Source organism: Nematolebias whitei, chromosome 2, assembly GCF_014905685.2.
Source record: "Nematolebias whitei isolate Nwh7 chromosome 2, NemWhi1, whole genome shotgun sequence".
NCBI classification, from domain to species: Eukaryota; Metazoa; Chordata; class Actinopteri; order Cyprinodontiformes; family Rivulidae; genus Nematolebias; species Nematolebias whitei.
The window spans coordinates 27,167,010-27,181,246 of NC_056499.1; the positions used below are offsets into that span (position 1 = coordinate 27,167,010).

Sequence of the window (14,237 nt, forward strand, 5' to 3'; positions counted from 1 at the left end):
CACAAGTGACCCCCGTGATCCATAAAAGGAAGAAGCAGGTAAAAATAATGGATGGATGGACACACAGTAAGTAAACAGATCAATAAAATGTACCACTTTAAAAAAAGGTGATTTTGCATTTGATGGCAATACATCAAAAAAGTTAAGGACGAGGCAACAAAGGCACTAAAAGTAAGTTATATGAATAAGAAATGTGTCAGTAAGAAGAATATCCCATCATAGTTCACAAGTTCATCAAAAGATTTCTAGAATCTCAAGTACACAAAGGACCAGGTGAAAGTCAATCATGAATGACTGGGATATCTGGCCCATCTGGCAGCATTTGTAAGGATTGGTGTACAGATTGTTTGATGGTTCTTTGTTTGAGATCGGTTTTTCAGTCTCTTTTTGATCATTAAGATGTTTTCTGCATTTTATTTTAGTATTTAGTGCTGTTTTTTGTACCTGATCAGTCTGTGATTTCCCCTGTTCAGTTTTCTGCTCCTACTCTCTCCTGCTTGTCTTTCCCCAGGTGTGTGTCATTCTCCTTTTTTAATCTTGTCTTTACATTCTCTGTGTCTCACTCTGTTCCTCAGTTTGGCAATAACTGTCCTCAGTCTCTGTGATCCAGTCAGGTTTGTTGAGGTTGTTTATGTTCCTGTTTTTCTAGTACGCTGCTATGTCTGTCTTTTGACTTTTTTTTCTAGTTTAATAATAAAATCTAATTTTCATTTTAACTCCTCACTTCCGTCTGCATTCTGGGTCCATCCGCCGAACAAATCACTCCAACCTTGATAGTGCTGCATTAAAACAGGTCCGATTCTGTTCTGGATGTAACTGAGTGGACTCAGGGACACTCCCTCAAATCATTTTCTTTAAACACAGTTTACAGTGTCATCCATAAATGCAGATTAAAGCTCTATCGTGCAAAAAAGAAGCCACATATGAACACCAACAAGAAACTTTGCCATCTTCTCGGAGCCAAAGATCATTTAACATAAATTGATGCAAAGTGGAAAACTGTTTGATTGTCAAACTATTTTTAGGGTTTTTTTTTTGTTTTTGTTTTTTTGTGCATGACTGATACCATGCCATCCATACTAAAGAGGAAATTGATGATTCAGCATTTTATCTGCACACTGTTCAAACACCTGCCTCTCTGATGGTATGGGGGTGCATTAGTTTCTTTGAGCAGCTTACATGTGTGGAAAAGCACCATCAATTTCAGAACAGTATATGAACATGCCCGGGTCCCCTTTGCAAATGATAGTGCAATTTAAATGGGGTATTTAACCAAGTTAAATAACGGGAATGACATGAAGCCCAAGAAGACCCAGGACTGTTCTACAGCTAGAATCCTACATCAGACAAGGATGGGACAAAACTCCAGCAGCTGCTCTCTACAGTCCATAAATGTTAGCAGACTGTTGTTAAAAGAAGAGGATCTGCTTCAGTGGGAAATATGGTCTTGTCTCCACGTTTTTAATATGCATCGCTGTTAAAATTATTCTGTTTCAAAGAAGTGGTCAAATTTCTTAGGTTTAATATTTGTAGCATTTATTAGATTTTTATTTTGATAAGATTTGCAAATCATTCCATTCTGTTTATTACAATTCACACAGCGTCCCAACATTTTTGGACTTGGGGTTGTAGTTTCTTCTTTTATCAGACGTTTAGCTACATGAGAAGATTTACTTAGAAAACCTTAATTTTCTTTGGAGGGGCATCAGTTTGCTCACATTTAGCAGAATTCTGGAAGCTTTTTGTTGTTTCCTTGACTTCATGGAGTCCAACTCAAACAACTCCCTCAATACTCAGCTGTCATTGTTATTTGTTTAAAGGCAAGCACAACAGGAAGCAGGTTGCAAAGCTGCCAAACACAAGCTGAGCTTTTGACTCCAACTATAAAGGAACGGTTTTCCACCGGAGGGCAGTCAGATGGCCCACAGTGACGACTCCAAAGAGTCACTGTTACACCGGGCTGCTCAGCATGCAACACAGATCAGCTCTACAAGGACACAGGCTGCAAAACTGGAGAAGAACTAAGCCTTCCTGACATAATTTGTCTGTAATACTTAAATGCAACACTAAAGTTTATTAAAATAACTTTTAAGATATTTGTTCAGACCAGTTTGTTTGTAGGAAGCATTGCCGTTTGTCCATATGTAATCATCACAGAAACCTATGGGATTTTGTTATGGGCCATCATAAACATACTGATCACACTGTCATGAAGACTGTAAAAAACATAAAGAAACCAAATAAGTACAATATATTTTTCATATCAATGGTTGTTGTGTCTTTAAACCAAATGTGTAAGCAAAAATTGTGAATGGCTGCCACCTACCCCACGTGTTTGCTTAACAAAAACAGCTGAGGTGAACAAAAATAGGTCAACAATAGCATCCATGGAAGAGCTGTTTGTCTAGAAGTCTGATGCTTTCAATGTATTAGTATGTATTTACTCTCATATTTGTTGAGTAAAGTATGCAGATAAAAGTGCTTTGTTGATGCTGAATGTGGACCTGCATTTCAGAATTACATACCCATTTATATGAAAAACTACTGGACCTGTTGCACCAAACTGCACCATTTGATATAGTTCAGTAGAACAATTTAATTTCACAACTCGTAATGAGTATGTTTAATACATTATCGAGTTATAATTACACTTTCATCACTGACAACATAAATGATAGATTTTCAAAAATTTGCCAGGGACAAACAATTTATTTACTGGTGAGCAAAAATAATTTTCTGCGTGAAAGTAATCCATGTATTGTCAGTAACAACCCCATTTTATGAGTGGCGTTATTATTTTATGGTGCTATGATCCAAAACTTTACAGGGTTAATTCCATAGAAACACAACAAAAATGAAAAAAAAAAGTGATAAGTTGTTCATATTAAATGTGGTCATAAAACAGCTTTCTTCCACGTGAGATGCTACATGAAGCAAAGAGGCCAACACTAAGATCTGCTTATTTTTCCCCCGACACCAGATGATCATGTTATTGTTGAACATCTTGTAGTTTGATCCTAAACATTTGTAGCAGTGTATTTAAATACATATTTCTAATTTTGAATTACAGCATCTTTTTCACAATATTTTCAAGCAAAACTTTTGAGCGATTGGTGTGGTCTTTGTAAAGTTTAATTTTATCAACTTGATTATTGTTTTTTTCCCCCCTCGTTTGCATCTTAAACCCCTTATTATTTAGATTCAATAAAGTGTAACAGTTTTACTAATGTATACTCTTTTCAGGTTTAGTTTGTGGCTTTCCTGTAACTCCACCTTTGTGTGCATATAATACCTCCATCCTTCGCATACCTGCGTTCTCCTTGCCTGTTCTGCTTCTCCCTCCTCGGTTCTCCCCTGTTGTTGCTGCTACTCTTGGAGGCTTTAACTCCATCTGGTTGAGGAGGTGCCACAGGCCTCAGGGCTGAAATGACATGACCTGGCTGCTGAAGCTGAACACCAGCTCCTCTGGTGGGGTATTGAGTGTACACAGGCAGACAGGGTCTGCTCTGTTCCTGTACCCCTTTCCCACATGTGCGCGAGCAGGACGACCAGGCTCCCCAGGCACCCCAGGAGCCCTGCATTTCTCCATACTCAGCTCTGAACTCCTGCTGAGGCTCTGCCCTCTGAGGAACCTGCACAGACAAAACAGCTTGGATTAGAAAGTGTGAAGAAGTGGGATGGTGTCATTAAATGGGGATGCCAAAGATCTGATGGAACGCTTCCATCAGTAAGTGTTTAATCTCTGCAGATCAGTCTCTTGGAGAAAAGCTCGAGTCAGTGACTTCATTTCATCACCATGACTATCCTGCTCCTCCTCCCCTCTGTCTCTATTCATGAAACAGACCTCTGTTCACTGTAATAAAGCCCTGATTTGGCTGATTAGCCAGTGTCTGTACGTGGCCTGTCCCTCATTGGCTACCTGCTTTTCCTCACTGTTGACTCCGTTCCCCTGTGTAACCATGCCAGGGACGCATTAGCAGCGATCACTGTGCTCTGTTTGAGGAACCAGCCAGCAGGAGCTCTATGCCAAACTGGCTTTCTGAGTGGAGCTGTGTGGAAACGCTGCTCTTTAAGGAGCAGTTTGTCTCCATCCACAGCAGCCTCTCTGGGCAAACACATGGCCGCAATAAAAACTCAGCTGCTGAATACAGAAGCTGCAGGGAGGGTTGGCAGGGAGCTCCTCGGGTGTCAATCAGCAGCCATTCAGTGGGACCACAGACACACCCCCCTCCACCACATTGGCTTCTATCGCCTCAGCTCCATGCTACTATCTCCGGGTCAGCGGCAGGTCACACAGCTGGACTCTGAGTGGAAACATATGAAGACAACTCGCATCGTTCCTCCTCTAAACTGACAGGACCATCGATCTGTCACTCAGCTTCAACCACAAGCTTCTTCCATGTGGTTCTAGTTTCTGCAGGGTTCAAGAGGGGAGACTGCTGACAGCTGACTTCCACCCTCTTCTGTTTTGCTGAAGCAAACAGAAGAGGTCAAAGATGACCAACCCTGTCAGTGTCTCCTGGGAGTACTATCTGCGGCTGAGACTTTCACTGACAAGAAACCAATTATTATGTTATCATTATAATCAGGTAGCCTGTGTGGGTTCATTTGTCTGTTAGCAAAATACCTCTTGAACCTGAATTTTAATGAGTCTTTCAGAAAGAAAATCAGTGGGTCTGCATTTAAAACTGGATAACCTTTGTAAACAGCCTGATTCAAGATGACTGCCATATTTAATCTACCCTAACAAACACAAAAATAAATGGCTATAACTCAAACAATTTTACAAATAATAAGTTTAAATTTGGTGAGGTAATATTTGAAAGTCATTCTTAACACATCATTTGAAAACTCTGAATGGATGGAGTAAAATTTTGTGATGTCGCACACAAGCATGCATAATGATATTTTCAAGATTTGATCAAAAAGGCTAAAACTCATGTTTTGAGATAGGATGAACTCAGCTGAAAACTCTGGTTTTGAAAGGCAGCATGCCAGATGCATTCTTTCAAGTAACGATATTCCTTTAATTAGGCGAGCGCTGCACTACCAGATACCAGATATGCAACATGACTAACAAAACAACAACAAAAAAGGGAAAGGTTTGGAAATATTAGCACTTCTGCAATGATGACAGAGAGGATATCAAAGGCTATCAAATATTTTTTTTCTCTCTCAGGTAACTCGCATGCTGCTCACCTTTCTGTGGTCTGCTGTGTGCTGGCTGCCGAGCAGGAGTGGCCAAAGCAGCAGAACAGATAATCTGCAGACAACAGAGAGAAAACAGTATTGACCTTCACTTGTAGTTTAATCCACCTATCCATTATCTTCTGTTTGTTCAGAAGTTGGGTCGCAGGGGCAGCAGCTTGAGCACAGAGGCCCAGACATCTCTTTCCACAACAACCTCTTCCAGCTCTTCTGGGAGGATTCCAAGGCATTTCCAGGCCAACTGAGAAACATAGTCTTTCCAGCGTGTCCTGAGTCTTCCCTGGGGTCTCCTCCAAGTCGGAAATGCCCGAAGCACCTCCCTAGGGAGGAGCCCAGGAAGCATCCTTACCAGATGCCCAAACCAACTCAACTGGCTCCTCTCGATGTGGAGGAGCAGTGGTTCTACTCCGAGTCTCTCCCGGATAATTAACTTCTCACCCTATCTCGAAGGGAGAGTCCAGCTACCCTATGGAGGAAACTAATTTCAACAGCCTGTATCCGTGATCTCATTCTTTTGGTCACTACCCAGAGTTCATGGCCATAGGTGAGGGTAAGAACGTAGACCGACCAGTAAACAGAGAGCTTTGCCTTACAGCTCAGCTCCCTCTTCACCACAATGGACCAGTGCAAAGTCTACAACCCTGCAGATGCTGCACCAACTCGTCTGTCAATCTCACACTCCATTCTTCCCTCGTTCGTGAACAAAACCCCAAAATACTCAAACTCTTCTACTTGAGACCGAATCTCACCCTCAACACGAAGAGAGCAATCCACCTTTTTTCGATTGAGGACCATGGCCTCAGATTTGGAGATGCTGATTTCCATCCACTTCACACTCGGCTGCAAACCACTCCATTGAGAGCTGAAGATTCATTCAACCTTTATTTATACAGATAAATCACACTGAGCCTCAAAGACTCTTTTAAAAGTGAGACCTGTTTAGACAGACAGTAAAAGTGGTGAAAGTGACAACATAGGTTTTAGATCATAGCACAATGACGTCAACAGGACCACATCATCTGCAAATAGAAGATAGAAAAATAGAACAATCCAAAAAAGTTCAATCTGGTCCTCTGGACATTCAAAAAACAAGAAAACTTTTTGTCTTTTGTCTTTTTTGTTTTCTTGTTTTTTGAATGTCCAGAGGACCAGATTGAACTTTTTTGGATCTGTCCATGAAAGTTCTGAACAGAATTGCTGACAACAGGCAACCCTGGCAGAGTCCAACTCCCTCCCTAATGGGTACAATTTATTGCCGGCAATGCAAACCAAACTCTCACATTGCTTGTATTAGGAATGAACAGCCCATAGAAATGGACCCTCAATCCCATACTCACGAAGCACCCCCCACAGTGGACCCAGAGGAACACGGTCAAATGCCTTCTCCAAGTCCACAAAACACATGTAGACTGGATGGGAAAACACTCATGACCCCTCGAGGACCCTAGTGAAGGTAAAGGGCTGATCCAGTGTTTCACAGCCAGGACGGAACCCGCAATGTTCTTCCTGGATCTGAGGTTCGACCAACAATCGGACTTGCTTCTCCAGTATCCATGAATAGACCATACCAGGGAGGCTAAGGAGAGTGATGCCCCTATACTTGGAGCACACCCTTCGGTCCCCCTTTTTGAAGAGGGGACCCACCATCCCAGCCTGCCAATCCAATCCAGTGGTACATCCCCAGATTTCCATGCAATTTTGCAAAGGCGTGTCAACCAAGACAGCACCACAATGTCCAGAGCCTTATAGAAATCAGGGTGGATCTTGTCCACCCCCAGAGCCCTGCCGCAGCAGAGCTTTTTAACTACCTCGGCAACCTCAGTCATCAAGTCATTAACAGACAAACCCCAAAGTCCCCCAACTCTGCTTCCTCCATGGAAGATGTGTTGGTGGGACTGAGAAGGTCCACTAAGTATTCCTTTCACCTCCTAATGACATCACTGGTTGAGGTCAACAGCATCCCACCTTCACTGAACACTGTTAGAAAAGCGCTACTTTCCCCTCCTCAGTCACCTGATGGTTTGCCAGAATCTCCTCGGAGCTGATCACTCACCGACGAAGAGTCTCTATCCAAGACCTCACCAAACTTCCCCCACATCCTTTGCTTTTGTCTCAGCAACAGCCAAGGCTGCAGCCAGCTTGGTCCTCCGGTACTCCTCAGCTGCTTCTGGAGTCCCACCAGCCAACAAGTCCCAATAGGACTCCTTCTTGAGCGTGACAGCCTCCCTAACCCGGGATGTCCACCACCGAGTTCGAGGATGGCCACCGCGAGAAGCACCGACAACCTTGCAGCCACAGCTCAAGGCAGCCACCTCAACAATTGAGTGGCGGAACATAGCCCACTCAGACTCAATGACCCCCCCGCCTCAGCTGGGATGCTGTTAAGTCTCTCCCAAAGGTATGAATTGAAGATCTTTCTGGTGGGTTCTTCTGTCAGACGTTCACAGCAAGCCCTCATTACATGTTTGGGTCTACCGGGTCTGTCCGGCATCTTCCCTCGCCCTCTGATCCAACTCAAGTCACACTGTCATGACCCACATGAGCAGTGAAGTCACTTGCAGTCTTATTAAAATGTTATTAGACTATAAACTTAAAAAAACAACAACAAACAAATAGAGCAAATGTTGCTGATATTGTAGTTTTGTCCAGAGTCAGATACCACGAGTGAGACAAACATAAATAAATCTGACTTTGATCCCAGTTTTATTCACAAGATATAAATGTACCTGAGAATCCAGATACCCTTCATTCTCCTCACAGTTGGGCCCTGAGTGTTAAAAAAAAAAAAAAAGTTAATTAGCAGACACCTGGTTTCTGGTGACATTTTCAACACCGCTCTCTGATAATTTAGCTTTGTAAATGCATACACAACAAAACGTAACACCATTAAAATGACAAAACAGTGAGTGGTTTTACAACAACAAAAATAAGTTTTTTTTTTTTACTTTACTGTAAAATAAATTATACTTTCCCTTTCCATTACAATATCCCTCTGACAGCCTGATCACTCTACAAGTTCTAACTCAGGCAAAAACAGGCTTCACTTGACCATGTGAGTTGACCTATGAACCCACAGATTCTTAATGAGGGAGCTCTTCTTGTGACCCCCCCCCCCCCCCCCCATCCCTTCCATGGCAAACAGCTGGCCTAAAGTCCAGCTACAGAAAGACTTTCACCTTTCACCCCATGCCACAGAACTTCTGCCCTATTTTGCACCTTTTTTCAATTAGGCCAAATAAAAATTGGTCCAAAAGTTCTTCCAGAGAAGCAGAAGATTCTAAGCCTCTTGACAATTTTTTGAAGTAGTTTAAATGCTTATTATAATGCCACATCACCAGCAATAATAGGAAAAGGTCATCCTGTAAACATACCTGCAGGCTATAGATGTAGGTACAATGGTGAGGTGTCTGCAGCTTGACTGAACTTATCCAAGCGCAGCTGTCCTCCTCATGGCTGAAACTTGAATCCAGGTAGAAAAGCAGAGTTTCTCTCTGTAGATCTGCTGTTGCAGAGCCATGGACATCCGTTCACCCGAGGATCAAGCTCAGTCACACTCTGCGCACTGGGTGCAGCTCCTCTTGGAGACTCCAGGCTCGAGTTTTACGCGCAAACACAACAAAACTGAACCAGAGAGAAAGAGAGACACACACATAGTGAGAGAGAGAGATCAAACCAGACAGGGCAGATGGAAAACGCACTCCACTGCAACCCCTGCCGTAGCTGAGAGTGGGCTGTCAGTTCAACTCCTCCATTCTTTGTGTGCACTTCAGTTCGTCTGAGCATGACAGAGCAAGAGGGCATTTTCTTATTCTTACAATCTGATCAATCGAAGCGTCTCATCTGGCAGCTATAAAATCAGAGGGTGGAAACACAAATACAGTCTGGACTTCAGGACTTCAATGCAATCATAGAAGAGCAAGAACACAGATGACGATGGTCCTTTGCTGCCTGTATTACATCTTCTTACAAAAACAAACTAAATTGTGCCTTTTACAAGATAATCATAGAGCCAGTTTACATTGTCATTATATTTATCCTGTTTGCTGTTAAAATACTTGTAGAAATCAAAATTTTCACTATTTTGAGTTGCTGCTAAAGTAATGATCTTAAAGCATTCCTGAAACGCTCCCAGTTATCTTTACATGTAGTTCCATAAAACTGGAGTGTTTTCTTATCTTTTATTCTTAAAATTGATTTTTTTTTTTTTAGTTTTTATTCCAGTTGGTTTTCATAACCTCTTATCTGTTTTTTATTTTATTATTATTTTTTTTTTAATGGGACAGGCTGATTTCAAAAATATGAGTCACTGACAAGAACTGTCAGGAGGTGTTGCTTGTAAGAAGCATGTATGAGGGGATCTGTGAAATATTTTGCAGGTAATTTACTACAAATATAAAAAGTTTACTGTGTTGTTCAGAATCTCTTACTTGTAATCTCTGGGATTTTTTGTGGCTTTATGAAGGTCATTTTTATTTTTACTTTCAGCTGTTGTTTTTATTTTTTTTTTTATTGTTTGCTTGGTTTTTTTTTTTTGTTTTGTTTTTTTTACTTCAGTTCATTCATTTTCCATCTTGACTATTTTACAAGAAAGTTTTTTTGTTTATTTAAATCTGATATAACTCATTTAGGAATGAAACAACTCCTAAACTCAAGAGATAAACTAGTGTAGACAGACAACAAAGCAAAGAACTGCGGTGGCTCTAAAGTTTAAACCACAACTACAAATTAAAAAACACAAATAGAAAAAAAAAAAAACATTTAAAAAAAAAACACAATTACATTAAGCGTAATCGGAAGAGTAAGGTGGGAGGTTCAAATGGCCCGTCATCCAGTTTCATGTTTCCTACTTGTTTCCCACCTCTTCCGGTTTCACTTAATTGAGTTCTTCAAAGGTAATTGCGTTTATTTTATTTTATTTTTTCAAATGTTGTGTTTTTTATTTGCCTTCTTTTAATTTGTAGTTGTGTTGTTGTTTTTTTCTAATTTGTCCTTGAGTCATTCTGTAGTTATGGTTTAAACTTCTGGGCCACCGTAAAGAACCCATCTAAATTGGGAATCAGGGAGTTTAAAGCGTTAGCTCAGTCAGTACTGTCAATACAGTGGATGCTGCATCTGTTGATGCCTCCACTGGTATTTCACCGAGACAAAAAAAAACAATAGTCATTTGTCTTTAACTGATGCTTCCAAACTGTTCAGAACCAGACGAGTTTCAATTTAAGACATTGTTAATGAACCATTGTTCCAGAGGACCCATCTCCAGACATAAAACTTTTGTTATCTGACACAAGATGAAACTGTAGACTGACCTGGCTTCAGGGAGACAGTAGGAAACATCCGTCCATCCAATTCCTGTCCCAGCTTATTCCTCAGAGTAGCAGAGATATAAAACACAACTGTACGTCCTAGAGCTGAATGAGGCCAAACATATTTTGGGAGAGTTCTGATCAGTTCAGCTAATACATTGGAAAAAAGAATTTTGTGTTTTATCACTTGAACTCTTCAGGGACAACTCTGTGTGCTGGAGGCTGACACCTGCGGCTGTAGGGTCAAAATGAAACCCTCTGTTTTGACTTGCAGAGCCACAAATTTGAAATGTTATAAAACAATAAATATTTAAATCTTATGCAAACACAGCTGTGTTAAGAAGAAGAAACCTATCTGGGTCTGGACTTGACTTTTCAACTTGCTCAAACCTCAGACCTATCTCCAAACTTCCCTTTCTTTCTAAGATTTTGGAGAAAATAATTTCCATTCAATTAAACGAGTTCTTGAATGAAAATGGTATTCTTGAGATTTTTCACCCTGGCTTTAAGCATTTACACACAGCACCGAAAAAGCCTTAGTAAGGGTCTGTAACAACATTCTCCTAACAGATGACTCTGGTCAGTTTGCGATCCTGGTACCCCTCAACTGTTATCGCTACTTTTGACACTGTTGACCACGGTATCTTATCATGGTTAGAACACTTGTTTGGGATTATGGGTGAAGCATTAGAATGGCTCCGTTCGTACCTGAGCAACAGGAGATTTTGTGTTAATGTTGGTAATAGTCTATACGCTTCAGTGCCTCTTTCCTGTGGGGTCCCACAAGGCTCCATTCTTGGACACCTTCTGTTCTCATTGTATCTGCTCCCCTTGGGGTCTATCCTGAAGAAACATGGTCTTTCCTTTCATTGTTATGCTTATGATTCTCAGATTTATCTGCCCTTGAAACCCAACAGTTCCTGCTCCATTTGCCCTTTGCTCAAATGTCTTGATGACATCAAGACTTGGATGGCTACAAACTTCTTGAGTTTTAATTATCAGAAAACTGAGGTCATGTAGCTCTACCGCTGTCTCTGATCCTGTAAACCTGGGCTCCCTTCAACCATATCTAAAGCGGTCTGTTACCAATCTCGGTATAGTTTTAGACTCAGACTTTAAGTTTAATAAGCAGATCAACTCTGTTTTTCAAAAAAATCTTCTTTCAGCTAAGGCAGATGAGCTTAAGTCCGTGCTGACCAGATTGGACCTTGAAAAATTAGTCCACACATTTGTTACAACCCAGCTGGACTACTGTAACTTGCTTTATGTTGGGGTCAGTCAGGCTTAGCTTTCACGTCTCCAGCTCGTCCAAAATGCTGCAGCTTGGCTTTTAACAGGAACTCATAGGTTTGAGCACATTTCACCAGTTCTGTCCTCCCTTCACGGGCTTCTTGTGTGTGTCAGAATTTATTTTAAAATTCTCCTGCTGACATTTAAGTGCATTAACGGCCTTGCACCTGCATACATCTGTTGTAGAGAGTGCCATCTCTTCTGCCATCATCTGCTGGGGTAGCAGCACCAGAGCAAGTGACTTAAAAAAGATCAACAAGTTCATAAAGAAGGCTGGCTCAGTTCTGGGGACTCCTCTAGAACCTTTGGAGATGATTGTTCAAAGAAGGATTCTTCATAAAATGAAGAACATTATAGACAACCCTCAGCATCCTCATCAGACTGTCATACAACAACAAAGTGTCTTCAGTCAGAGGCTTCTTCAAATCCGTTGTAGGACAGACCGCTACAAGAGATCCTTCCTGCCCACAGCCATCAGCATCTATAACAACTCATTAATGAAACCAGGATGATGAGTTACAACAACATTTAATTTCCCTCTGGGATTAATAAAGTATTTTTGAATTGAATTGAATACCTCTCTGACCTTCTCCATCCTTATGCTCCTTCTTGGGCTTTGAGATCATCGGACCCAATTGCTTTTGGGGGTACCAAAAACCAGGCTGAAGCTCAGGGGAGATAGAGCCTTTTCAGTCATGTGCCCTAAACTCTGGAACAATCTGCCCATCAACATTAGGCAGGCCACTTCAGTCTCTGCTTTTAAATCTCTCCTGAAAACACACCTGTACTCATTGGCATTTAACACAGGGTGATCTGAATTAGTATTTCATTGTTTATGACTATTTTTTATGTTTTTATTCCTGATGCTGTAAATATATATTATTTTTGATTTGACGCTGTGATCTTTTTGTTAAGCACTTTGGTAACAGTTCTTGTTTTAAATGTGCTTTATAAATAAATCTGACTTGACTTGACTCCATTAATGAAGGGGATGACGGTCAGTAGTGCATTATTTTAGGCAATAGCTGAGAAAACAAAAGCAATGACCACCTTTTGAGATGATGTGTGTAATGTGAACAAGATTGTGCATTGCATTAAAATCATTAAACCCAATGATTAGTGGAACATATACAAAATACCATGCAGTTTAATTTTTTAATTATATTTATTTTTAAATTTTAAATGTTGGAACAGGGGAATCTTTTTTTTTTTTCATTTAGCCTTTATTTATCCAGGTTAGTCTCATTGAGCCATGAGAACTCATTTTCAAGAGAGACCTGTTTAGGGAGAACATGGTGGGGGTTAAGGGCCTTGCTCATGGGCCCAGAGTGGGGCAAATGAGGATGGGGGCAAGTGTGGGTGTTTCACCCACCCCACCCACAATTTTGATGTTGTCGGGGCCGGGGCTTGAACCGGCGATCTTCGGATCATAGGCCCACCTCTCTAACCTCTGCGCCACCACTCCCCATTTACCACTTTGTTTCCTCTTAACAAGAAAGCTTTGTAAAAGTTAGAGAACTAATCAACGAAGTTGAAAAAAAAATAAATGCATTATTATTATCATTATTGCTTTGCATCTTTCAGAAGCTGATTTCCAAAAATAATTTCAGAGCCAGTTTGGTTTGTCCTAAGGCTTCTGTAGGAGCATGGCGCTGCATGACAGAGGGGAACTTTGACATCTTTGGACACAAATGGATAATTTTTAATTAATGCAACACAACCAATTTAATGATGTTCAATATAAAAAATATATATCCGTTGTTAAAATGTTTTTGACATGTCCCAACCTTTTGTAGTTGCGGTTTTGCAGTTTTTATTCCAAGACAAGTCCTTCATACATTGATGAACCTTGCTTCATTTTTACTTTAAAATATAAAAACATGATATACCAGTCAGATTTATAACATGCTGCAAATTAAAAAAATAAGCTGTGTGATCCCCACCAAGTTTTACATATAGTGTTCCCCTTTAAAACAAATACAAAAATAGTTCACTGTATTTCAGGAACTGACTGATTATGAATAATAATCACAATGATATTCAAGCTTAATGATCATTTGTTGACCTGTTTTGATTGAGATAATGAGTTCTGTGTCTGCATGTCATACACTGGCCCTGTTTGCACCATATGTCTCCCTGTCAAAGCAAAACAAAACTTTTTAATAAGATCTTTAAAGGCCCTATGCCCTGTAAATAAACACTTCGAACACAACATGATGTTTGTCCCCCGACTCGGTTTAATCTGTGCTTTGGGACAGATTCTAGTCTTCTCATTGGGTTTTTGGTTGGAAATTAGTAACAATATCTTAAATATCAAGACATGGACATAATTGTGGAAATGATTACACTCAATATAATTATTGCACAACTATTATCTGGATTAATGAGTGAAAAGCTACAGATAGGCTGAGCTGCTGTAATCAAATAGAAGAGAGA

The 14,237-nt window shown here is 40.6% G+C and overlaps 1 protein-coding gene across 1 annotated transcript in view; it reads left to right on the forward strand.

Annotated features, from left to right (window-relative positions):
• The window catches only part of larp6a (La ribonucleoprotein 6, translational regulator a), a 76,171-nt gene that overhangs the window by 1,179 nt on the left and 60,755 nt on the right, over positions 1-14,237 (forward strand). The window lies entirely within an intron of this gene.